Source organism: Mauremys reevesii, linkage group 1 (genome assembly GCF_016161935.1).
Source record: "Mauremys reevesii isolate NIE-2019 linkage group 1, ASM1616193v1, whole genome shotgun sequence".
Taxonomy (NCBI): domain Eukaryota; kingdom Metazoa; phylum Chordata; order Testudines; family Geoemydidae; genus Mauremys; species Mauremys reevesii.
In genome coordinates this window covers 39492417-39520277 of record NC_052623.1, presented here as the reverse complement: position 1 = coordinate 39520277, position 27861 = coordinate 39492417, and the positions used below count along the sequence as shown (strand labels likewise).

Genomic DNA, 27861 nt, shown 5'->3' with positions numbered 1-27861 from the left:
ATTTAAAGGTGATGTTTTGACGCTTTGGGCTCTGCCTTCTGCAAGCTCTTTTCTCCTCTGCTAAGCTGGACTGCTTTACATTAAACCACATAAAAACCTTTTAAAATGCTATTACATTACAATATATACCCACAGAGATAGGAATAAAAAAGCAAAACACATCTAAAGCAAATATTAAGCGTGGTTCACTAAAGCACCATCACCACCAAGTTCACTAATGATATTGTTAACATATTAAGTCAACCAAAAAGTGTACAGGTTACAAGTCACCTTCGAAAAGGTGTAATCAATCTGCAGCTGGGCCACAATCAGTGTACGGAACAGCCCTAGCATGTTACACTCCTGTAGTCCATTCTGTTCTGGTGACACTTCAAAACAGCTAGTTTTGCCTGACCCAGCAAACAGTTAGCCAGGCAGGAAAATGACTGACTGCGAGCACTGTATCTCGTTCCAAGAACAAACAGGAGCTTGGAGAAAACCAGTCTAAAACTGCAGAGAAGGTGCTGCAAAAAGAGTCAAACAAGGGCAGTGTAGGAAAAGATAAAACACCCTGTCTGGAGCTGGACAGAAGGGGCAGTGCGCAGACCCCTCGGGGGTAATATGGTGCATGAAATGATTGGCTGCTATGATGCTATGCAGGACCCCCCACTGCAGGTCACTGGAGTGCTTAGAAAGCCGAGGTTTGTACAAAATCCTGATTGGGGGATAGGGGAGATCCAGGTCCATGTTCCTTCTCTGAATCAGGCAGAGCAGACCTGAGTTTCACACATCCTAGGGAGTTCTCTAATCACCAGGCTATTGGCTATTCTCTTGTGCATCTTGGACCTGAGGAATACTCCTGATTAAATTTTCATTCTAAACTGATACATCCCTGCTTTGCCTGATTCAGAGGGATCAGGGATGAAAACGTTTGCTGTCTCTGTGTTACCACAAAAATAATGAACTAAAGCAAATTTCAAAACCTTAGTTTTTTTCACAAAACTGGATTATTTTCCAGCCAGCCCTACAATGTAAGTCTAACTTTTCTACTTCTGAAACACGCTCCTAAAGATCTTGGGAAAATGTGGGGAGGTGATTTTGTTGTATGCTAAAAGTTGAGTTTTATTAATTTAACTTTTTAAAAAAACCTGTGCCAAATTCCTTTGTTGCAGGTAACTAATAATAAGTAATAAATATATTTATATTGGAGGCTACAATGCTAGCATTTCCATTATATCCTCTGTACAACAGGACTTTTTGTGATTTCCAGCTTTGATTTCTATGCCTTCTTCTTGTGATGTGCTCCTCCTTCTCTTTATTTCTCTTTTCCTCTCAAGCCCCATCTTCTCCTTGCGCTGCTCTCATATAGATTATCTTTCTTGCTGGATATAGATATTTGCTTTGAGAGACTATATTAGTGGTATAAAACTTAAACTTATATAAAATTTCCAATCCTCTAAGTGCTGTAGGAATATTACTTAATGAATCTTCACAATATCCCTGTGAGGTGGGTCAGTAAGTGTTATTACTGTATTATATCTCCTTCTCTCTTCTAAGAGGGCAATATGGAAACAGAAAGGCCAGCCAGCACTTCTCCTTCTCTACATGCTAACATTTGGTTAATTTACTTGATTTTTGGTTGTTAATCTGTCTAGGGTCTTCATTTAACTTTTTAAAAATCTTTAACTCTGCCACTACCAGTTAGTTTTTACTTGATATTCCGGTTACAGGGCTATCAGAGACACTATAGCAAAGCAACAGCTCTTCTATTGTTAAGGTTAAGATCATCTTTCTGTTTCAAGCTCAACTCTTCTAAGTGATCTAAAATCCATATGGCTAAATGGATTACTTTGAAATGTGGTGCACCTCATGAGGTCACAAGGTTTTGTTAGTGATCCAATTTGGAGGCCATTTGACCAAGGGGATCCCAAGATACAGCCCCTGCAGGAAAAACAGCTTTTCTTAAAGTTGACAGATTCTGGAGACATTTTTTGGGCTCACTAATAGAGTTCAAACCAAAGCTCAGATCATCGCCCCAGAGTGTCCAGTGCTCAAGGGTTACCCCAGGGTCGGGTACCGACCAGCCCTTTGGTGGAAATCAAATTAAAATGTTATTTGGAAAAGGTTTTGCTTCTGCAGTTAGGCTCAACACAACCCTCATGTGCTTATTCTCACTGAGCATGAGCAGACAGAGGTAGCAGGGGTTAACTGCCCCCAGTGGTAGTGTCTGAGCCCCACTCTTGTGTTGCCAGGAGCTGAGGCCTACTGCCTTTCCAGGGGGGTCTGAGCCCATCTCCCTGCCCACCCTGAGGTGAACTGAGAGATAGGGGCCATGTCTCTCTGGATGTTTATCTTAACTCTGCAGTTCCTGATTTGCAGAAGTTTGAGTTTTGCTGAACTCATTCTGGAAGGGTGTGAGTGATTACTGGGTAACCTTAACTCTTTGTTAACTATATTTTTTGCCATTTAATTTGTTACAGGTAGAGATTTACTTTTTTCTATTGAACAGGCATAGGTATGTCCCTTTTTAAAATAAACCACCTATCATTACCCATAATTTTTAGAAAAACACCTTACTTGGACAGAATTATTGCATTTGAGAAACAGCTCAGTGTTTTTGTATCAAAGGCATCTTTACTTTTAACTCTGTGAAAAACATAGTTTCTTTTATTCTTTTCAACTTGTATGCCATCTTTTGTGCAGCTAAGATTTTTAAATTGGATTTGAAGTATCTCCTCAGAACTCTGCTATTAGTCATACAACAGAGCAGCCTCTGCTATTTTGTTTTCTTTTTAAAGAGAACAGTGCAATATCTTTTAGTGATGCCACATGATGGTACATGTATTGTGCCAAATACATCCATGGCAGAACACCATAGCCCTCAGTGTTTTTTTATTTTTTTTATCTGGCCAAGTTGGGCCCTGCACATTCTTCATCACACAATTTCACATAACTGAAGGCAACAGGGAAATACCTGCATTCCATTACGTATGTTCCATTGCCTGAGAGTTTTGTCACATTATTTCCCTGTATGCAAAAAGAAGCAGGTAGCATACGCGCTGTTGACACTTTTTTTAAATTTGATAATGTGGTCATGAAAGCTTCAGGCACATAAAATATACTAATTAAAATACATCATTGCTCCACATTGGCCTAAAACAGTTACTTGATATATCAGTATTATAATTTATTATTTATAGTATGTTAATACCGTTCGGCACTACTAAGATCTGGATCTCATTGTGCTAGGTGCTGTACAAATACATACTAAGAGATGGCCCTTGCCCTGAAAGGCTTATAATCGAAATCGACAAAGGGTGGTAGGAGAAATTGAGGCACAGAGAGGAAAAGCAACTTACCCAAAGTCAAGCAACAAGTCAATATCCCTGTTGATTTTGATTGGACTAGTCATGGTATAGAATAGCATTCAGCATGAGTAAGAGTATTACAATTTGGCCCTGTATTGTTATGATAAAAGCAATTTAGTGTCTGTGGTTCCAAATAAGATGGAACAGATTTCTAAAGGCTGGAAGGGAAGGGGGTTACATTTTTTCTCTCCTAGCATCACTGTAAGGCAGAGTTAAGGTTGTCTAAATACCTTACCTGTGTGTTTTCAGGCCTTAATTTGTTTGGGTTTCTTGTAAGTTTAACTGTTACTCACAATTTCCTTGGTTTGTAATGTTTACGTCAGGGATAATTGTGCCATTCTTTTTTTGGCCTAAAATACTGATATGCACTCACAACTTTACTCCAGCTAATATAGCTTTTTAGCCAGGAATGTATATTAACACTCAGATGTTTGAATGTTCCAAATAAGTGGGTTCTTTGAGAGTTTCACAAACCACATTTTAAGTTTCTCCACTAAAATTGAGAGAGGGCTGGGAAAATTTCTCTGCCTGTACTGGATTTCATACCTCCCCTGACTTAGCCTTTCATTCAAGCATTTGGAAAGCACCAAGCGTCAGGGATTGTTTTAAAAAATTCCAATGGAAAGATATGGGAAGTCCCTTCAAGATCTTCAGCCCCATTCCCACATTTGAAATCACACAAGCTGAACACAATGAGCAAGTGCTGAATACAAGTTTTGCACAATATGGACGTTATATTTTCTAGGAACAGTATTCCTCTTAAAGTGCATTTCACATGTTAGTTGGCCAAGTGTTTTATTCTTGTGTTTTTGAGGGTGTTTTTGCCTCCTTGTTTATGGTTATGAGTAAGGAATTTTGATTAAATAGGAAAACAAAATTAATAGATTCCCCAGGCAGCACTGTTGGCACACAGGATTTATTGCAGGCCAGGAATGAAACAATTTTTATAGGAGTCCCTTGTTAAAATGTTGGCAACACATCACAGGTTTTTGCTGAATTGTCAGCTTTTCCCAGAAAAGGATGAGTTCTGGCCAGTCAATATATTTCTTATCTACTTCCTTATAGAACTCATCAGCTGAAATTTAGCTTCGCAGCTTGACTTTCATACATGATTCCACCCACTATTTAGAACTACAGGCTATATCAGTTTCACCTCTTCCCTATTCCATAGTGCCACAACTGCTAATTGATTATTTCCAGGCTGGGCTCTTGATATATTTTTTCCATTATGTCAGATAGCTGCAAAATGTACATCTTCAATATGCTGGCTGTTTTTATTAAGGAACAAGGGAGAAAGGATGGTCCAATGGTTAGGGCCTTAGCCTGGGACTAGGGAGACCTAGATTTAATTCCTTGTTCTATTCCAGATTCCATGTGATCTAGGGCAAGTCATTTATTCTCTGTGCTTCAGTTCTAGTCTGAGAAATGGGAGTAATAGCACTGCCCTACCTCACAGAGATGCTGTGAGGATAAATACACTAAAGACTGTGATGTGCTCAGATGCAACGGTCATGGAAGTAATATACGTACCTTTGATAAACAGAATTCGGCGGTCCTCACTTATGTGAAATCCCCAGTGGAGTAAATGAGACATAGGACTGCATGTATGTATCCACCATCCTGTGCAGTTCCATCCTCAGATATTTGCATTTTCATTCCACGATGCCTCTAACCAAAGCAACAAATGATGACTCCCCTTCCACATATTAATGAACACAAAAATGACCTGTACTTAAAAGGTGATCCTCCTTTTACTAATAATGGGATTTTTGTGCACTATGCCTTGACTCAAATCCTGATATTCTTGCTCCATCCTCTCTGTGCAGAGGCAAAACTTCCTCTTATAAAACTTTAGTGGGGGTTTTCTATGACTGAGAGCTGCTGGGTTTGGCTCACTAAGTGAGGACAGTATGCAGTGGCCTCAGTTCAATAGCATTGAGGGAAGGAATTGATCAAATCACATGGGTAAGGACAATCAGCTGCATGAACTTGACTGAATTATGCTCCATAGCATGAAAATCTTAGATATGCCTATGAAGTATTAAAGAAAGAGCTAATTAGAAAAATATATTTTAATGTTCGGATTTTACTAAAAAGTCTATCTATCAAAAAAATAAAGGGCAACATTTTTCTCATGTTTACTTCAACTATATTATTTTTTTTCCTAATCATTCCTCACTTGTTTCTATCCCTTTGCGAGTGGGACACTTCTGATATTCTCTTGTTCTCTTTCTATGGCTATGTCTACACTACCACTGATGTCAGCAAAACTTATGTTGCTCAGGGGTGTGAGTATTCCACCCCATGAATGACATAAGTTACGCCGGCATAAGCGCTAGTGTGCACAGTGCTATATTGGTGGGAGAGCTTCTCCAGCAATATAACTACCGTTTTGGGGTAGATTAATTGTGTCGACAGGACAGCTCTTTCCCATCGGCATGGAGCGGCTACATGAGAGATCTTAGAGATGCACGGCTGAATCAGTACTACTGTTCCGTTGTAAGCTCTCTAGTGTAGACATAGCCTATGTAATCAAGTATTTTAGAGTGTTGCGTAATTGTGCAAACCCTCTTGGCTTGGTGCACTGAGCTTTTCTCCAGTTGACAGGCCAGCAATGGTGCCAAATTATTTCATGCTTCAGATTACAGAAGAGTTAGTTTTACAACGTAATCTGGTGAGTACCAGTGACACCTACAATTGGTGAAGTTGTTTTCTTTTTAAATGAGACTTGGACTCAATTATTATTATGATTAGACTTGAGACACTGGGGCAGATTCTCCACACAACCTGAAGTCTACTTAAGCATAGTGGAATGTCATCAGGAAGTTGGTTGTGGCTTTCTGAGCCTGGCTCTCCTACCACAAAGGATAAGAGAGCAGCTCTCACTTACACCACTGGGGACCTTGCATCCTCAAGGACTTTATCAGAGTGGAGGATCAGACATAGAGGAGTTCTGCTCTGCCATGCCCACTCCCTTCCCTGCCACACTACTCCCCTGGAACACCCTTGATATCCACCCCTGTACTGAGGATGAAGGGTAGCTGGAATAGGGGGCAGAAAGTTCACCTACACAGGGGGAATTCTCCACTGCTCATCACCAGCAGCTTTACATCAACTTTGCACCACTTAGGTGGCCTTAGTGGACCAGACAATGCACTAAGTTTCAGAGTAAAATATTTCCATTGGGAATGCTGAGAAGCAGTGAAGGAAAAATGCATCTTACACTCTTTCTTTTTCTATGAGTGGATCAAGATGTGGCATCAGATGCTAACTGTGTACAGTACCCACAGGGAGTAATGGAGATACAGAATCATTGGGCCAAGTCCTGAAGGCCTTACTCAGATTTAACGAGGCAGAACTCCCAGTGGTGTCAATAAAGATTTTTTTCTGAGTTTGGTTCCAAAGAACTGAGCGATGGAAATCAGAGAGAGAGAGAATATTTCCCCCAGCACATCATGTAAAACCACTTAATGACAGCAAAAGAGGAACAGTTTGTGTACTAGGCTTGATAATCCAAAAGGTAAAGTTCATAGCAGAAGGCAGATTCTAACTAGTGTTGAATAACCATTTTTTCTACCATGCTTGTCACTGCGGTATCTGAGAAATATGAATAAAATGAACAAAACCTTCAGGTTCAGAAATGTTTGGGTAGGTTTGGTATTAAGTAGCTTTGTATACTTCTGCATGTCTTGGTTGGTTTTGCCCAGATTCAGAAAGGGAAGAACCAAAAGGCTGTTTTATGGTACAAAGAATTTCTAGCCAAACTGGAAGTAAGGAAGGGCTGGACATCTCATGCTCTGAGTTACAATAACAGGCTGCTGACTGGCCCCAGGATCAAGGGAGCAGAAAGGTGGCTGAGATCTGACTTTTCCTCCCCATTGCTTGAGGCCTGCAATTGGCTGGACCCAAAGACAAATTACTTAATATAATAAAATAATAAAAACAAAGTTTTAGATTGACGTTCATATTTCTGTGTCCTCTCCCTGAGGCCAAATTTCCCATGGATGTGATTCACTTTACAACTGATGTCAGTGGAAACTTTGGGTGGGCAAGGACTGCAGAACTGGGTCTGTAATTATGGGAACAGTAAAAGGGTGGGACTTGTATGCAAAAGAAAATTGAACAAGCTTTCAACCAACATTAATATTGCATTGACAATTGAAAGCAAAATAATTAAGACTGAATATACTTTTAAGCATTTACATACATTATAGAGACACTCAGCCAAAACTGAAGTAGAATGGAGACTTTTTTAATGTATTTATTTGTGTATTTATTTGAATTTATTTAGCCAGTCTCCATTCTGTTGACCTTAACAATCATAAAATCTATTCCAGCATATAAATATTAAAAATTTTGTTTAAATATTAAATTCTCCTCTGATTTTTAAATCATTTAAAAATGCATTCTAAATGAATAAATAAATAGTTTCCATTTGGCTTGAAGGCCAGTTAAAAGTCAGAAGAAAACCATTAAGATTTAATATTGATGTTATATGTTTAATTTTAAATGCCTAAGATTCCTTATATGATTGTTAAACCAGTAGAGTAGCAAGAAGAGGGTGAAGACCCTGTAATTTAAAATATCAAACATTTATGTCAGTTACACAATGTTAAAGATATGGGTTTAAACACTCGAAAGTCAGGAAATAAAGGAGTAAGATTCTTGGACTATCACGGTCAGTCACATTGCACTCTATGTGTATATTGTATGATAGAGTTGAGGATGTGTAGCCCACTAATATTCATTTATTTGAATTTAAAAGAAACTTGCATAGATTCATGGATTTTTAAGGCCAGAAGGTACCATTATGATCATCTAGTCTGACCTCCTGCACATCCTAGGCCACTAAACTCTACCCAGTTACCCCTGCATCAACGGCAATGACCTATATTAGACCAAACATTTGTGTGCCACTAGCAGGGAATAGGAGGGAGTAAAGGGCATCAATGCTTGAGGCTCCAGCAATGGCAGGGGATTGATTTGGTGAGCTATAGGCCTCCTGGTGTCCTATCACCATCTGTGGCCATCTCTGATGCTTCAGAGGAAGGAGAGGGGAGATCAGAATGCATCATGGGGAGGCGTTTCCTTCCTGACCCCCACAGATTACTGACTGAAGCATGAGATTTAAGACATAAAACATAGGATTGGAAATAACCTTCATGGGCCATGAAGCTCAGCCCCTGCCATCTCAGGCAACCATGTCACACAATCCTCCTCATAAATGTATCAACTTCTCTCTTAAAACAAATACTTTTTTTTGCCCCCACTGCACCTATTGGGAGGCTGTTTGTACCTATTTGTTCCTGTGCCAACATTTCCTTAACTCAAAAGGTTGTCAGATGGTATTGACTTCATTGGGTGGTGGATGGTCCCCACAGAGATCAGGCTTCTGATTCTGCTCTCCCTTACACTATTTCTACACCAATGTAATTCATAAACTTAAGTGGAGTGTATTCCCGATTTACACTAGGGTAACGGAGAGGGGAATCAGACTCATTGTGTATATTAACTGCCTTACACTAACATAAGCTCACTGACATTCAGAATCCTTTACAACTAACTACAACCACTCTTCTGTCCAGGGAATCTAGAATGGTATAATTTACATGGCATGGAGCCCAAAGAAGGTTAAAGCAGAGTGGTAACTATTCTAACTTACACCTTCTTATGCCTTTTCTTTCTTGGTCTTCAACATATAAATTACACCAATTTAAACCCACTTAAACAGCAGTAGAGAGAGTGTTACATAAATCTAAGGGGATCTGATGTGGGGGGTATCACTTACATACCCCTCTGAACTTATCATTGTGATCTAAAAAAATAACGAGGAGTCCGGTGGCACCTTAAAGACTAACAGATTTATTTGGGCATAAGTTTTCATGGGTAAAAAACCCACTTCTTCAGATGCATGTAGTGAAAATTACAGATGCAGGCATAAACATACTGACACATGAAGAGAAGGGAGTTACCTTACAAGTGGAGAACCAGTGTTGACAAGGCCAATTCAATCAGGGTGGATGTGGTCCACTCCCAATAACTGATGAGGAGGTATCAATACCAAGAAGAGGGGAAATTGTTTTTGTAGTGAGCCAGCCACTCCCAGTCCCTATTCAAGCCCAAATTAATGGTGTTAAGTTTGCAAATGAATTGTAGTTCTGCAGTTTCTCTTTGAAGTCTGCTTTTGAAGGTGGTTTTTTTGCAGGGGGTTGTTGTTGTTATTGTTGTCGTTGTTGTTGAAGGATGGCTACTTTAAAATCTGTTGTGATATAAGGGAACCTAAATAAGGGATCAGTCATGACACGGCCATAGGAGCACCCTGCTAGGGGAGATTGATACTCAAAGAGTCACAATTAGAATTGTGCCAAACAACAGATTTTCCAGTTTGCTGGCATGTCTAAAAATCAGGAAAAAGCTGTTTTGGGTCAACCCAAAAAACAATTGTTGGTGAAAAAAATCCAGCAAATTGAAGAGTTTTAAAAAGAAGTTTCAGGTCAAATGAACTAGTTCGTTTGAGCCAAAACAAAATATTGTGTTTCAATTTTGAGCATTTTAACATAAAAAAAATCAAAAGGAAATTTTGAAAAGTCATTTCAATTTGAAAAAAAGTCAAGTGTTATGTTTCACAAATGTCAAACCAAAGCATTTTGATTTCTTTGAAATTTTTGGTTGCTTTTTGGTTTTGGTTTTTCCCAACAAACAATTTGGTGAAATCGACATGAATTTGCAAAATGTTTCAGTGTCGCTGAATCTCCATTTTTCAACAAAAAAGGGTTGAAAAATTTTGCCCCGCTCTAGTCACAATATCCCTCCAAGTCTCACTCTGCTCTGGGGGTGGAATAAAGAGTATGTCATTGTATCTGCTGCTGGTACATGGAGACAAGGGGGCTCGGAGTAAAATCATCCACCCTTCCCCACTCCCTCTGCCCACTTGCACAGTGACGGGGATATAGTGGCACTGCAAGCCTGCTCCCGATCCCCCCACAATGAGAGCAGCAGCAGAGGTAACTGGAACAGTAACGGGCCCCCTAAATCTCCTTAATTCCTATATGCTGACACACAGACACCTTCTACACTCCCATAGATTTACTTCGTTAGGGCCAGATCTATGGGACTGTGGTAGATCTCCAGATCAATGAGATGTACACATTGAGAGAGTCAGAGGAAAATGTAAATTACAGCATAGACCCTGCAGCCTATCATGGACTTACTTAGCTCACTCTGCATTTAGCCTTAGCAGGCAGGAGTCATGGGTTATATATCTGCCGCCAGCTCATTTTGTGATCTGGGGACACTTATTTATTCTTTGTGCTTCTGTTTTCCCTTTTTTAAACCAATATTGCCTACTGTCATGCAGCACTGTAAGATCCTCCAATATAAGATATTATACAAGTTCAAATCATTATTATACTATCAAAATAGTTAGCAATTTTTAAAAGAAAAAAAGTGATACAGATTTAAGTAAGACAGTAAGTGGAAAGATCATACATTATACTGAAGTTAACTGTAAAAAATTAAAAAGTCTCTGGTTTTATCATCGTTAACCTCAACATATTCGATGGATTCCCTGATCAACCTGAGTTAAGGCTGACAAGTCTCTGGCAGAGCTTATTATGAAAAGATCAGTCCCCATGTAGAACCATGGGGTTTGTTCTTGTCATAACAGAAGAAAATCCTGAGGTTTAATTAGAACAGCAGCATACTTCCAGTGAGACTCCATAAAATGAAAAAGCAGGCTGCACAAGCTGTCTGGCTAGGAGCCAATTATGTTTCTTCCCTAAAAACCTTTGCAGCAGTTATATTCCTTTTGGAATTAAAATAATATCTGATTTGGAATTGTGATATAGAAAGAATGTATCCACTGTAGGTTTGCTGCACTGTAACAGATACTGTGTCATATATCTCTTCTGACCACAAATGGTGGAATGTTTGAAACATCTATTGGAGGATATTGCCTTAGGGGTTCCCTCTTTGGAGCACTCTCTGCTCATGGTGCCAAACATAGCAATGTGGGATGAGTGATGGCCTGTTGTGAATTGTGCTCTGCATTTCACTACCAGGAGCTTGTGGGTTTAACAAGGATATAAACCGTTCAAATAATTTTTTCCAGGTGCCAATAGTTGTTTTTCTTTTATTTTCTTATGTTTTTCAAGCAACTAAGAACATCATCTGGCCCAACCAGCCTGTAAGTAAACTATAACCCTGAGAATTTTCTATCTAGCTTTTTTTAAGACTTCTATATACTAGGTATGTAAGGCAAAAAAATTATTTCAGTATTTCAAGAAAGACGGACCTTGTTATTTTTTGTCTATATTATTGTCCTCAAATATATTGTTGCCACTTTTAGCCCAAGTGGTTAGCCACCATTTGGGGCTTTGTGGATTGTTTCTGTTAGGAAAAGAAATTAATGATAGGTATTTGACTCTGAAAATGGCTAAATGTAAATTTTTTTATCTAGGAACAAAGAATGCAGGCCATACTTACAGGATGGGGGGCTCTATCCTGGGGAAGTATTAACTCTAAAAAAAGATATGGAGATTGTGGTGAATAATCAGCTGGACATGAGTTCTCAGTGCGATGATGTGGCCAAAAAGGCTAATGCAATCCTTGGATGCATAAAAAGAAGAATCTTGAGTAGGAATAGAGAGGTTATTTTACCTTTGTATTGGGCACTGGAGCAACCACTGCTGGAATACTGTGTCCAGTTCTTGTGCTCACAACTCAGAAAGGATGCTGATAAATTGGAAAGGGTTCTGAGAAGAGCCATGAGAAGGACTAAAGGAGAAGGACACCACACCAAGCAACTGAAGCGCTGATCAATGGGAAGAGCTTGGCTGAAGAACAACCAGCCAGCCTGTGATGAGAAGCATCTAAGTTTGTAAGGGCACTGAAAGTGTTAAGATCAGCTTAGAATGCGTTTTGCTCTTATTTCATTTGACCGAATCTGACTTGTTATGTTTTGACTTATAATCACTTAAAATCTATCTTTGTAGTTAATAAATCTGTTTATTTATTCTACCTGAAGCAGTGTGTTTGGTTTGAAGTGTGTCAGAGACTCTCCTTGGGATAATAAGCCTGGTATATAATAATTTCTTTGTTAAACTGATGAACTCATATAAGCTTGCAGCGTCCAGCAGGCATAACTGGACACTGCAAGATGGAGATTCCTAGGGTTGTGTCCGGGACTGGGGATATTGGCTAGTGTCATTCACTTGCAAGTACTTGGGAGCAGCTTACATGCCAGAGGCTGTGCATGAACAGCCCAGGAGTGGGGGTTCTCACAGCAGAGCAGGGTAAGGCTGGCTCCCAGAGTCAAGGATTGAAGTGACCTAGCAGATCACTGGTCCAGATAACATGAGAGGGAAACATCACACCCCTCTGCTCGCCTAGCTCAACTTCTCATATGCTTTATATGTGACCTTGTCCCTTGGATGGTGTTTTCTATTGTTTCATCCATTTTACTCCATAAAGGAACTTAATTGCCTCTTACATTTATCTGGAGCAAAGGGTGGTTAGCATGCCCTTCAGCTTCAGTGAAGTCTGTGATTGCCTGTAGAGCAAAGACATGCATGCTGGCAGTCACCAACATCCTCCAGCATAACAATATCATTAACAATCAGTTTGGCTGCCTCTGCTCTAATGCTAAGATTTAAAAGAATTGTGCAAAATGTTCAGAATGAAATGCAAGGGATGTAACTAGAGCTGGGCAAAAATTTTGGATGAATTTTTTTTCACTGAAAAACGCACATTGAGGGCAACCAAAACGTTTCACAAATTTGTCAAATTGTTTCAGTTAGGAAAAAAAAATCCACAGATTCTAAGTATTTTGTAACTCTTCTATTCAAAGCGACTTTTTGTTTTGAATTGTATGTCTGTTTTAGTTTAAAAAAATTAAAGGGTTATACCTCAAAAATGAAACAAAACTATTTTGTTTGACCCAAAAGATTTTTTTAAACTTTTTTGGTTCACCAAATATATATATTTCGGTTCATCCTGAAACAAATTTTCTTTTTATTTTTCGGTTTAGCCACTGACATGAAAAATTGGTTTCACATAGCTCTAAATATAACTAGGCTGGATGGTCCATTTCACCGTCACTCCTTTTTTGCAGCAGGCAAATAACCCATAGTGCATTGCACTGCATGTTTTGCAGAGAAACCTGATACCAGGCTCTCCTAGCACTCAATCTCACTGAATCAAGCAGAAAAGTTATCAAGAAAAAAAGAGTGGAGGGCTGGAGGACTAAATATATAAAGCTTAGCAGTCAGCTGACTCAGGGATGAGTCCGTCTACAAATATTTGAAGGGAAAGGAAACATATAATGTGATACAAGAGGGTAGAAGACTAAGAAAATTTTTTTTAGGAAAATCTTCCTCACAGTGAGATGTTAGAATCTGTTTTTCCTTATAGAAGCAGAAGCCCCATCTCTTGGGACACTTAAAACTAGACTGGACAAAGCACAGAAAAGTGTACTTGGATGATTAGACAGGTCTTTCCACATCTAGCTTCTATGATTTTCTATGTTTATCACAGCTGAGCAGTTATATGATGCATTTCTAAATGAAGGTGATTTTAAAAATCTCACACACATACAGAATCAGAGGAGGAAGCAGTGAGACTGAACAAATCCTCTCGCCACTTGTGCTGCAGCAACATCAGTCTTTCAGTGAGTCAAGTAAAAGAGAAAAAACATAGTGACAAATTGAACAGCTAAATAACCTGCGAAAACAAAAGGCAGTGGTTGAAATGCTCCAAAACAGCCAGTCATCGCTGCTGAACAAGGAAGAATTGAGACTGGGAGTTTGCACGAAGGCAAAAGTGTGCTACCTACAAGTCTTTTTCAGGGCCAGGTAAACACCACCGACCCCTCCTTCATTGCTGGTGTAAGAGACCCTCACTGCATTCTCATATCCTACCACAACAGTTCGATTCTCTTGTATGTGTAGCCTGCTATGGAAGTCTCAGGGCCAGAAGACTTAGGGTGCATTTACACTGAAAAAAAACCCTCTTACGGCAGCGAATCTCAGAGCCTGGGTCAACTGACTCAGGCTTGTGGGGCTCACACTACAGAGCTAAAAATAGCAGTGTAGACATTCAGGCTCGGGCTCTGCCCCCTCACTAGGGTTAACAGCCTAGGCTCCAGGCTGAGCTACATGGGATGGAAATGTCTGCTCCCTCTGTAGGATCCAGGGGCGGCTCTAGCCATTTCGCCGCCCCAAGCACGGCGGCACGCCGCGAGGGGCACTTTGCCAGTCGCCGGTCCCGTGGCTCCGGTGGACCTCCCGCAGGCACGCCTGTGCATGCTCCACCGGAGCTGCAGGACCATCGGACCCTCCGCAGGCACGCCTGCGGGAGGTCCACCGGAGCCGTCTGCCGCCCTCCCGGTGACCGGCAGAGCGCCCCCCACAGCATGCCGCCCCAAGCACGCGCTTGGCGTGCTGGGGCCTGGAGCCTCCCCTGGTAGGATCCACCCTTGGATAAGCCCTTCCTCACTGTAATTATACCCTGATACCCCAGACAATCCAGACCTGGCACATAAACAGTTCTACACTTTCAGTCATTTATACGGTTTCCCATAGTAAAAAAAAAAAAAAAATGGTTGCATAAACTGAGGTGCGCGCAGGTATCACTGGCACTCATAACAAATTATTAATCATATACCAGTCAGTGACGTAGATCAGAGAGAGCAGATGCTGTGAGTTGGTGTGTCTCCCTCTAAAGTAATTTACCTGAAAATTCATACTAGAGTGAACCGTCTGGGGATACTGTTGGACCCGCCTGTTGTTTTTAGATGACATACAGCATTAGTAAGCAAGATGGCCTTTTTCACCCAATTCCATCCAGGAGGTTTTGACTCTTTCTTTTGTATGTGGATTTTTTTACCAATTTCAGTGCCACCATGAGATTGGTCTAATGCAATGTGCCCTATCTGCGGATGTAAGCTCAGGGTTAGTGGGACATGACCAGCTAACCAGTGTTATGGAACCCTTGGCTTGAGTGTCTACATTGTATTTTTGCCCTACATTAAGACTTTGAACCAAGGGCTCTGTCGTCCACTTCAGTGCACAGGCCCAAGTCAAAGTAACCATATCCCAGAGGCCCTAGCTCCCCTGAAATGTGGCCACTCTAGCTCTAAGACCATGGTGCACTGTGGGACGAATTTACTGCCCACGCAGTAAAGTTTGAAGTTTGAAGCAGCTGACTTTGCTAAAAGTTTGATTGGTACACTTGCCATTACAAACCAAAGAGGCTCTCTGATATCCATCCTGCAGATTGGTGATCAAAAGATAATAGGTTAACACTAACCTGAGTTGCTGCATTTTGCAAAGTGAAGTGTCTTCTGTTTTCAATAGAGTGGATTGTAGAGTGTTGAGATAGAGAGAACTAAGGACGTTGTCCCATGGAAGTGTGAGATACTTCTGACTGACTGCAAAGAAATAGGGCTCAGATCCTGCATCCTAGCTTAACTTGAGCTCAGACTGTCTCGCCCCCAAGTATCCTGGGACCTTCAGTCCAAGCCCTGGGTTAAGGCAATTGGAGTGTAGTCACAAGGGATGGGTGTAAATTTAAGCCCGGGCTCAAGCGTGGGATTATGTTGGAGCGAAGACATAGTGTACAGGGCTACATCTTAAATCCACTCAGAGACCAAAGCTTGTCAGAGTGTAAAAGGCCCACTTTTTACCTGGAGTTTCTCAGTATTAGCATATGACACCAATGCTCTGTGATCTGCAATGGCCACCAATTGGTTTGCAGGTGCTTGTTATGAATTATAAAGCTCTAAATGTCTCGAGACATTAGCGAGATTGCCTTTCTCCCTTTGGAATGCTGCCACAGCTGTGATTGGTGGAGGCACTTGAGCAGTAGTCCTCTTTGTTTAAAAGCCAGGGTATTCCTTGTAAGGAGTTCCCACCTCTGGAATTCACTCTCTAAGTGGGTCCTAAAAAGCTCTTTTTTTTTTTACCTTTGGGACAAGCAGCAAGGCTCATCTCTTTCCCCAGGCTTCTGAGAAACAAGGGAACAGTGTCTGTCCACTGAGTATTTGTTGGTGGGATGATTTTTGTTTGTTTGTTTCTGGTTGGCTATTTTCTGATGTTGTGAAGCCCCACTGGTGTAGCTTTTTTGGAGGAGGGTTGTGTTTTTTTAATTTGTATGAGAATGACTATTTTAATATGTCTAAGGCATCTAGAGATTTTGATAGGTTGTTTATTTTATATGTATAATCAATAAATGCCTGCCAGTCATGTGACTACATAAGTATGTTGCCATTGAAAAATGTAAACTATTCCTATAATGCAATGTATAATGAAATAACCAGGCTTTTCTTGGGCAATCTCCATGGGACAGATGAAGGAAGATGGTGTGTTCCCAGCCAATGGGAGGTCTTCCATTTCCTCTTATAGCTGCCCTGGAGATGGCTGACCCCCCACCTTCTATCCTTTTATACAGGATGACACCATCTGGACCACAGAGCCTAATTTACCTCTTGTTTTCAACAGTTTTACATCAGTGACTCCTTTGAGTTCATTGAAGTTACTTCTTATTTACACTTATGTAGGTGACAAGGGAATCAGGCCCATCAAGGCTAAAACAGACAGGTGTCTATAGGAAGAATGAATGTCTTGACAATCTCAAAAATATATACTTGACTATCTTTATTTTTAAAATAACCATGGAATAAGGGATTTAATTAATGCTAATGCTTCCATAATTATACAACTCAACCAAACACTGTGCAAGAACTGTGGCAGTTTTTTACTAGTTGAGCAGCTCTGTACTGTAAGAAAGTACAAATTATCTTCTGCCCCGTGCTATGCTGAGAGGTGACAAAGTCTCCTAGGGACTAATTCATTCCTCAGCAAACCTACAGCAGGAAAGAACTTGGCATCTTATCGCTTAGGTACAGATGATCAAAGAGGTCCACTTCCCAGCATATAGTTTAGCATCTGTGATTACAATGTAACATGCCAAGAGGCTGTATGTCTGACAGCCAGAGTCCCAGGCGTACAACTCTTTTTCTAGAACTAAAATCCATTCAGAAATCTTACAAATCATTCAACAATAAAAAGGAGACATCTAGCATGACATGGTGGTGCAGCAGTAGCTGCACCATAGTTTAGGTTGTGTTACACAACTCACTTTAACAGGAACTTTAAACCTTTATTTTGTAAAAATCTGACCTCAGCAGTGTTAATGTAAGGAACTCACGGTTGCCTGGCAACCCAGTGAGCGTGGCTGGGCCCAATAAGCTCTCACTAAGTGACTGTGCTTTCTGATTGGACAGAAGAGCCAACAGATCATCATTTAAGCCTTGTAGCAACAGTAGCACAATGGCTGCTCCAATGTGTTCCACACCCACAGCTGCACCAGACCTGCTTCCTGTACCGGTGTGAAAGTAACTTACATTTCTTACCGGTACGGTCGTATCACAAGCAACCCACCTCTCCTATGCACTTAATGTCATGGATCCCTTTGCATGACTTTGATATAGAAATTAAAGCTACTACTATCAATACTGTCTCTAATAAAACTTTCATATTGGAATAAAAGCCTGAAAAGTGAAAACTCATTATGTCACATTTCTCTCCTACCTCCTCCTCTGACCAGGCTGCAGAAGGCAGCTAGGCTCGGCACTTCACCTCCGCCTCACATTCAGCAGCAGCTCCTCTCCAGCTTGCAGTGGGGAAGAGGGGACTGGCTGATGGAAAAGCCCAATGGGTGCCTGCATAACAGCTTAAATGCAGCTCTGTTCACAGTTCGACCGCATGATTAGGGGCCATTTTTGGCATACTTGTTTATTTCACAATTGTTGGTGTGACCAAAGGGCAATTTTTTTCTGCCCTGGATCCAGTACAGAAATACAATTGGAATTTGGGACCATTTCCGAGTTCAAGTCTATCCCTCCCCATCAGAGAATGGATGTGATACCCAAACTGCTTGCAGATCCTCATTGAAATGTTACTTTAAAAAAATGGAGAATGTGGTGGGAAGATGTGTCATGATGACCAGGGCTTATTTTTGGCAAAGGAATTTTGGTAAAGCAAAGAAAGAATCACAGGGAACGCAATTAGTCTGATAGACAAAACCACAAAGAGATCAGAGGGGAAACCTGGATATTTAGGGAAATTATTGTGCCACCTTTGAAAGAAAATATAGTTTCCATTCCACCCTATTTATGTACTAAATTAAACACCTGAAATATTATTAGGACATACAGGCACAATCTCAGATCTCTTTTTATTTTGTTTCAGTGTCTTGCGGAGGCTGAAATTGACAAAATTTTCTCTTAATATCTTGTATATTTCATTAAGGCTATTCTAGTTGTCCTTCATTCACTTAGGGTGACCAGACAACAAATGTGAAAAATTGGGACGGGGGGTGGGAGGTATTAGGAACCCATATAAGAAAAATACCCCCAAAAAAGGACTTTCTCTATAAAATCGGAACATCTGGTCACCCTACATTCACTTCTCCTTCACAGTTAATTTAAGGAATAATGTAACTATATTGAAAATGATGTCTTTATGGACTTGGAGTAAAGGTTAGTCCTCCCTGGCTAGCCAATTATGTAATGTATTGTTTAGTTGCCTATCTTTGTCCCATCTCAGAACAGTCCACGGAAAACCATCAAAGACCATTGCAACCAATCAAAACCACTTGGAGGTAAAAAGGAACAAAATAGACAGGAGATTGCCCTGGCTGTGAATAAAGACAAAAGACTGATTCAGTATATGGCAGTGCAGAGAAGGACCTTCTGGATCCATCCACAGAGGAGACATCTTATTGAGGGGGGGGGGGAGAGGCATTTTTCATGAAAGACTGGATCCTGTTTCCTGTGAAGCTAGACAGCTCTGCATCAGACTCAACTTTGGGTGGAGGGTGGGGGGTGGGGATGGCTAATTTATTAGACAGTAAAGGTAACTTAAGTGTAGGCCCTAGTTCATGTTGTGTTTAGGGCTGTCGCGCAATTAAAAAAATTAATTGTGATTAACTGCACGATACCATTTATTTAAATATTTTGGATGTTTTCTACATTTTCAAATATATAGATTTCAATTACAACACAGAATACAACGTGTACAGTGCTCAGTTTATATGTATTTTTGTTTACAAATATTCACACTGTAAAAAACAAAATAAATTGTATTTTTCAATTCCCCTATTGCAAGTAATATAGTTCAATCTCTTTATCATGAAAATTGAATTTACAAATGTAGAACTATGTAAAAAAACTGCATTAAAAATAAAACAATGTCAAATTTTAGCGCCCACAAGTCCACTCAGTCCTACTTCTTCTTCAGCCAATCGCTCAGATAAACAAGTTTGCTTACATTTGTAGGAGATAATGCTGCCAACTTCTTGTTTACAATGTCACCTGAAAGTGAGAACAGGCATTTCCATGGCACTGTTGTAGCCAGCGTCACAAGATATTTACATGCCAAATGACCTAAAGATTCATATGTCTCTTCATGCTTCAACCACCATTCCAGAGGACATGCGTCCATGCTGATGATGGGTTCTGATTGATAATGATCCAAAGCAGTGCAGACTGATGCATGTTCATTTTCATCATCTGAGACTGATCCAGCAGACGGTTGATTTTCTTTTTTGGTGGTTCGGGTTCTGTAGCTTCCACATCAGAGTGTTGCTCTTTTAAGACTTCTGAAAGCATGTTCCACAGCTCTTCCCTCTCCGATTTTGGAAGGCACTTCAGATTCTTAAACCTTGGGTTGAGTGATGTAGTTATCTTTAGAAATTTCACATTGGTACCTTCTTTGTCAAATCTGTAGTGAAAGTGTTCTTAAAACAAACAACATGTGCTGGGTCATCCTCTGAGACTACTATAATATAACATATATGGCAGAATGTTGGTAAAACAGAGCAGGAGACATACAATTCTCCCCCAAAGAGTTTGGTTAATTTAATTAATGCATTATTTTTAATGAGCATCGTCAGCATGAAAGCATGTCCTCTGGAATGCTGACTGAAGCATGACGGGGAATAGGAATGTTTAGCACAGGGTCAGCAACAGGGGCGGCTCTAGGCATTTTGCCGCCCCAAGCACGGCAGGCAGGCTGCCTTCGGCGGCTTGCCTGCGGAGGGTCCGCTGGTCCCGCGGCTTCTCAGAGGTCCAGCGGACCTGCGGGAGGTCCGTGAAGCCGCAGGACCAGCGGACCCTCTGCAGGCAAGCCGCCAAAGGCAACCTATCTGCCGCCCTCGCGGCAACCGGCAGAGCGCCCCCCGCGGCTTGCTGCCCCAAGCACGCGCTTGGCGTGCTGGGGCCTGGAGCCGCCCCTGGTCAGCAACCTTCAGCAGGTGGCCCATCAGGGTAATCCACTGGCAAGCTGCGAGACATTTTGTTTACATTGACCGTCCGCAGGCACAGCCCCCTGCAGCTCCCAATGGCCAGGAATGGCGAACTGTGGCCACTAGGAGCTGCAGGGGGCCGTTCCTGTGGACTGTCAACATAAACAAAATGTCTTGCAGCCCACAGTGGATTACCATGCTGGGTCGTGTGCTGAAGGCTGCCGACTGCAGTTTAGCATATCTGGCACGTAAATAGCTTGTAATGCCAGCTACAAAAGTGCCATGCGAACCCCTGTTCTCACTTTCAAATGACACTGTAAATAATAAGCATTTATATCCCGTAAATGTAAACAAACTTGTTTGTCTTCACGATTGGCTGAACAAAAAGCAGGACTGAATGGACTTGTAGGCTCTAAAGTTTTACATTGTTTTGTTTTTGAGTGCAGTTATGTAACAAAAAATATATACATTTGTAAGTTGCACTTTCACAATAAAGAGATTGCACTACAGTACTTGTATTAGGTGAATTGAAAAATACTATTTCTTTTATTTATCATTTTTAGAGTGCAAATATTAGTAATCAAAAATAATAATATAAAGTGAGCACTGTCAAACATAGTCCATTCTTGATTTCTGCTCATAATGGGGGCTGCAGTAGCTAGGAATGCTGGGAAAGGCAGAGATATAATGGCAAGCTTCTTGCTCAGGCTGGAGAGGCCAGAGAGGAGACAAGACTTGAGTAGGGCACTCCATGCTGAGCGTTAGGCAAGCAGTCCAGTATGCACTGTGGATAAAGCCCTGTCAAAAGGCCTAAAGAAAGGGAATAGAAGAGGGAACCCTGATGAGGTGTAAGCAATTTTTGGCTCAAGAACTTTGGTGAGTTCTGTATTGAGGAGTGAAGATTATGAGTCTGATGGAAGAGGTAAGCTGCTCAGTTACATGGCCCCATTCATCAGTTGTGTGAACAGCTCTCATTGAAGACAATGGGAGCTCAGCATGTGGAGCTGTAGATTTGGAGCTGATCTATTCTCAGGTTGAGGGACTGGTACCATAATAGCTCTCAGGTGAGACCTTTAAAAGCAGAGATCCTGTCTCCTCTCTGTGGACACTAAAGAACCTATATCAATTTTGGAAAGAGGTAGGGATTTGCCTCTGTATCCTTGGCCGACATTTCCCCTCCCCATGCTATTGTGGGGTGGGCTTTATGGCTGCATTTCAGTGGTCAATTGTATTGAATCAGATGAGCCCCTATCGTTCTGATCCTTGCCCCTGCCCATGAGTGACAATGAGGGAGGAGAAAAGGGGTAGGGAACAAAGTAGAACAGAGACACCCTACAGGGCCAGTGACACCAGGCAGCAGATTATCTTAAAAAGCCCAGTCCAGAAAGGGGAGACCTCTTGGAACCCAGACAACAGAACATATTTCATTTAAGGACCCTGAAACAAAGAACACTTTGCTCAGCACCCACCTATAATGTTCACAGCATATACACAGAGAGAAGTTAGCTAAAAACTTAACACACTCTTCCTGGAAGGTTTCATGTAACACACAAGAACACAAAAACAGAGAGAGACCAAGTGGGCTGCTCCCTTAAACAGAAAGGCACAACTCAGCCCACCTTTTGCTAGGCAAGCTCTTTCCAGAGTGACTGCTGATACACAGATTGCACACTTCCCTACAGAGCCCCTCGACTACAAGCAGGACCAGGAAACACCCTCCACTCTTAAAGTGTTAATTTGCAATTCCAGCACAGTCCTCAGTTCTCCACACCCTCATTGTCATTCTTTGTTTGTACTAAGAAAGTTCCTGGAGCTCCGATGCTAGGCAATGTACAAAGATGGTTTCTGTGCCAAGTATAAGACGAGTCAAGTGGATACAACAAACAGACAAGGAGAACATAAGAAATAGTGGCAGTCACAGCCTACCAGCTGCCTACCCACTGTGGAGTGTTTTGCAGAGTCACTTGCACAGGTACATTTTAAGGATTGATTTGAAAGAGGACAGTGCGGTGACTCTGCAGATTTCTATGGGTAATCCATTGACATATAAGGGAATGTGCGGGAGAGACTGTAAAGGTGCTTGTTGGAAAGTGGATAAAATTGGTAATCCAGGCTAGCATTACTGTTAGAACAAAAGTGGGAGCTGCACGTTCAATGACAGTCTAAGAGAAATAGGAAGAGCAGCAATAGGATATGAAAGGCCTTGAAGTGAAGACAATTATCTTGTGTTTGACAATGGGGAGTCAGTAGAGGGATGCAAACAGAGTGACTGACCTAGTCAAAGTGCCACGCCAGAAAAAATTATCTGTGCAGCAGCATTTTGAATTGACATAAATGGGACAAGATGGTATTTGCCAAAGCAAAGGAGGTTATCACAGTCAAGACAAGCAATGATGAGGGACTGGATAAGAGAGTTAGCTGTGAGGATGGAAAGGCAAGATTTGATTTTGAGAGATGCTGGGCAGGAAGAAGTGGCCAGATTTAGACGCTGCCTGGATGTGGCCTTAAAGAGAGCAAACACTGAGGCCATGCCTAGAAGTGATGGCCTATAAAGCCTAGTGCTTGATGCATATAGGCCCTGGTCCACCTATGTATTGCACAATATGCTTAGTTTTAAGTATGTTACAAGTCCTACTGAAGTCAGTGAATCAAAATATAAGTAAGAGATTCAACATTTTCTTAACAAAAAAGGAAAAGTCATCAGTGATGCCATTCTCTTTATCTGTTTTGTTAAAGATGAGAACTATTTAACACAACTCTAATTTTGCAATGGATAATGCTGTGGCAAGAGCACAGGACTGGGAATCAGGAGGGCTGTGTTCTATATCCAAATGCTTTCTGTGTAACTTTAAATCAAGCCACTTCCTGTGTCTAGGCCTCTATTTCTCTGTCTGTAAAATGGGGAGATAATACCTATCACACAGATAAGTCATGTGGCTTGATTAATTTATATTTGTAAAGTGCCCTGAAATATCAAAGTATATATAGTTTTTAGGTACAGATAGCATTTTGTCACTTTGAAGTCTTGTATGGGTATCTTCTATGCAATCTACTTGGCATTTGAAGAGAGAGCAGAACTTAGATGTCAATAAAAGCATTATATTTCAGAATTTGGCATCTATACTGTGGCCGTCAAAGATATGGTTCAGTAGATATCTGAATATTATCTAAGAAGGGTTCAGAATCAGTAGGAAAAGATTGCTGGTGGTAAACAGAAGCTAAGGTTATAACTGTAACTGTGATTTGTCAGTTTTCATGTAATTAATACTTAAGGATCTATTCTGCCAGCATTACTCATATTGTGTACACTATGAGAAGTCTCACTGAAATCAATGGAATGCCTCACAAAACATGGAACTATCAATAGGATTATGGGTGGGAGAATCAGGTTCTTAATAAGCAGAACTATACATTATAATGTCATCTAGCAGTGTGCCTGTAGCTGAACACTCAGTATTTGATTGTATAGCAGATGGAAACTATAATCTGTGAAGCAGTAAAACATACAGGTGTCACATCACAGGCTGTATTTCATCTCAGAACCAGTAAAATTAATCTTATCTCATCATAATGTGGCATGAGTCCCCTTTTATCATAAACTTAGCTCTTTGGCACCAGGAATCAAGATTTCCTAATACGAGTGCTAATACATTATGGGCAGAACTATCAGACCCTGCTGCACCTAGGCTGCCAATGCAAGTAAAAGCTGTTGCAGGAGTATTAGACACATTCTATATATGGGTAGGCAGCATTCAAACCACTAGCTTATATTGGCTTTAGGCCTGGGTGTAGTATGTAGACAGCATGTGTCTGTAGACAGGTCTGGTGTCCTAATGACAAAGATTAAGTATCCATGCTGATTCACTTATTATTAACCACAAGGTATAAATGATGCACTTGCTTGGAAACATAGTTTTGCACTTGCGTGACTCCATTCTTTTTCTCTTTGAGGATGCAGAGGACAGGGCAATAGCTTGTCTGCCCTAAGGGATCCCTTGTGTAGAGTACCACAGGGTTCTATCCTGTCACTACTCCTGCTCGACATGTATGCAATGCCACAAGTGTGCCTGCCACACACACTGCTCTATATCATTATTTTCTCAGATACAGAGGATGAGGTAGATTTGCTTTCCTAAAGTCTAGCTGAGGTTTGTATAAGATCTAGGTGGCTGAAGCTCATCACAGACCAGAGAGGAAAAAAATATTGGTACGCTGAAGGAAATTGTGAAGGAGAAATCCATTGACCCATTGGTATTTTGCCTTGACTGGTACAATGTCTTTGTTATTCACATTCAATCTGGGGGTGCTGTGTCTAATTGAGCTTTTGGCTGCTTCTAGATGTTGAAATAGTTAGCAGGTTACCAGGTGTGCTTTTGCTACCAGTCTGTAGTAGGCAAGAAATATACCCTTTTCTTTCAGATGTGGCCTTTATCAGTTATTGGTGCCTTTTGTCCAGTCATATTGGATTAATGTAATGGGCTCGGACACTTCAGCTACTGCAAAATGGGCCCTACTTAGTAGTACACATTACATTTGTGCTATACAGACTTCACTAGCCTCAAATTTATTTCTGGCTGCCATTCAACTTTCTTTGATCTATAAACCCATTCCTGGTTTGGCTCCCATGTATTTTAGGGCTTGTCTACACAAGGTTACCCAGCAAAGTTAATGTAAATTAACTAAATGTGTGAATTTTAAGTGGATACGTTAAACTGCAGTAAACCCTTGTGTGAACACCTTTCAAAATTAAAGTGGCCTTAATTTGGTTTAGTTTATTTTACTTCCAAAGTGAATTAAGCTAAACTGAATTAAGGCCATTTTATTCTGAATAACAGCATCCACACTGTTTAACTAACCCACTTCAAATTAACACCTTTAGTTAATTTGGATTAATTTTCCTAGATGTCCCTGTATAGACAAGCTTTCTGAGTATCTGAGACAAGCAAGGGATTAGTTATGACAGTACCACCAGCTATAGCCACGATTTGAATGGTATATAAGCCTAGATACTCCGTAGCTTATTATTTATTTCTACTGCATGATCATCCTATAGGTGAGCATTCTCAGCCTCCAGAAATCTTTCTTCCCATCCCCAATACTGTGGACTGACAAAGAGCACGTTACAAAGCCCATCTGTTTACCTATGTTTTTTTCTGGGATGGTGTGACGGGGCAGAGTGGCCCTGCACTGGTACCGCAGGAGTTAACCCTTCCTTCCTAGCAGAGGAGCCACACCCTGGAAGCTCTGCTGGGCATGCTCCAACTGGAGAACAGGTATAAAAGCCTGCAGACCAGCTCAGTCGGGGCTGACCACTGGAGGAGAAGGATGCACGCTGCTAGCTCCTGAGTGGGGAGAGCCTGCGCGCCAGGATCCAGGAGTCAGCCAAGCCGAGGCACTACGTGAGACTCCGACAGAGCACATCACAGGAGAGGAACAGACCGGAGGACCCCCTGCCGCAGATGACCTGGTAGTCATGGTAAGAAGTGACCCAGGGGAACTCTAGAGACAAACGGCGTTAGAGCTGTATTGACGCTCACCATGTTGCGGGCGGATCCCTGCCGAGCGAGTGGCAAGGAGAGCTTGCCACTACTAGGGCTCTGGGTTGGGGCTCGGTGGAGAGGGCGGGCCCGAGTCCTCCTACCCCCTCACCCCAGAACCATGAGGGATCCTAGAGACTCTGGCCAATAGGCTGCGCTACCCCACTCATGAAGGGGGGTGATATCGACTCTGGCAGTTAGTCCTCACTACACGCTCGCGAAGGGGGCTTGTATGGACTCTGGCCACTAGGCCACGGTACCTGCTCACAAGGGGGCTTGTATGGACTCTGGCCGCTGAGCCACGCTACCCCGCTCGTGAGGGAGGATTGTATGGATTTTGGTTGCTAGGCCGCGCTACCCCGCTCGTGAAGGGGGATTGTATAGACTCAGGCCACTAGGCCGCGCTACCCTGCCACACAGAGGTGATAGTGGGGAAGAAGGCCAAGAGGCCATACCCAACCGCCCGTAAAGGGGCAGACGCAAGGACTGGAGAGTGGTGAAGCGCTAACACCCCATCCTACCCCTGCCACAAAGGGGCACTGCGGTGCCTGGTCCGCCACAAATGGTGAAATGAATAGGAAGAGTCCCAGGTTCTGTGCATTGGAGAGAGTTCCAGTGTTGACATCTGGGTCAACTGGAAGTGTTTTGTATGTTGTACTTTGGTTAGTTTATGCACTAAGAGTTTGCTTATGTAAGTATAAATATTACTGTACATACACAGTATTTTTTATCCACTTTTGTTGCTTTTTCACCATTAACTTGTAATGGTACAGGAAGTGTTTGCTCTTAATCTCACCATTTTTGTTGTAATGGAAAGAAGTCTCAAGAACCATATTCACTGAGTTAGCTAGAATTTCTGTTGTTTTATCTTTGACCTATCATTCATTATTATACTGGAAAGGGAATACAAAATACATGGATTTGTTGTGCAGCAATCAAGAACCTACTTGACCTTGTAGCTAAATTGCTTGAACACTAAATATCTCAGAAATATTTTTATAATCTTCAGCAATCAAAATGTGGAGCTGTTTGGACAGATTCTGCACTCTGTTCAAGGGTAAATCTGGAGTTACTTCAATGAAGCCATTGGCTTCAGTGGATTTACTTCAAATATATGTTGGTGTAACAGACATGAAAATTTGGCCCATGGCCTCTGCACTAGTAAAATCAAGCGTTTCCTCTCAAGAAATGTCACCAAGCCCAAGCACTCTATGGGAAATGTGCCAAAAATCAATACTGTTGGTAACACAACTACCACTTAATGATTCATATCCAGATGTCACATTAAAAAATATCCCAAATATCTCAGCACATCATATCTTGAGAAGAACAGGAGGCAGCAATGAGCAATATTGTGGAACTGCAAATATGGAAATGAGATTAAATAACATTAAGGTGGCTGGTGACTTTTATCAGTTTATGATTCCATTTTTTTTTGAAGTTTGATGTGTGTTTCTAGAAATTTATTCAATTTAATTTGGACCCAGAGTCTTGCATTTGTAGTCAGAAGAACACTTTACTCAGAATCAATATATTTAACCTTTTTCATATCTATTTATCTACAGCATTTATCAGATCATGTGAGAGCACAAACTGTATCTAGACATAGAATCACAGAATATTAGGATTGGAAGAGACCTCAGGAGGTCATCTAGTCCAATCCCCTGCTGAAA

General features: G+C 41.3%; 1 long non-coding RNA gene across 1 annotated transcript in view; it reads left to right on the top strand.

Moving 5' to 3' along the window:
- The window catches only part of LOC120392786, a 37598-nt gene extending 25777 nt beyond the window's left edge, over positions 1 to 11821 (top strand). The window contains exons 4-5 of the long non-coding RNA XR_005591801.1: positions 11501 to 11532; positions 11806 to 11821. This is a non-coding gene — a long non-coding RNA (uncharacterized LOC120392786). The remainder of the gene's footprint in view (positions 1 to 11500; positions 11533 to 11805) is intronic.
- Positions 11822 to 27861: the final 16040 nt, after the last annotated feature.